Genomic DNA, 302 nt, shown 5'->3' with positions numbered 1-302 from the left:
ACCCCTTGACAAATGCATCCTCTGAAAGTGCCTAAAATTCTCAAATTCTTTGCGCGCATTTCTTGTTACGGTAGGCCAATTCCCTCTATAAATTGCACATTTTAGGGAGTTTTCATCAATTCCGACGAAATCAGAATTAAAAACACAAAAATATTTTGCGTTTTTAGGGCTTTTATAGGTTTATTCTTTTAAGTTATTTAAACACATAATAATCCCAAACTCAATAAAGTCAAATTTAAGATAGATTGTTTTAACCTAAAAGAAGGGCCTCGTGTATTGATGGTGAAAGAATATGTTTGTAA

The sequence above is a fragment of the Anneissia japonica genome, unplaced genomic scaffold (assembly GCF_011630105.1).
Source record: "Anneissia japonica isolate Jap-2015-1 unplaced genomic scaffold, ASM1163010v1 scaffold284975_len822289_cov185, whole genome shotgun sequence".
NCBI classification, from domain to species: Eukaryota; Metazoa; Echinodermata; class Crinoidea; order Comatulida; family Comatulidae; genus Anneissia; species Anneissia japonica.
This window is presented reverse-complemented; position numbering follows the sequence as displayed.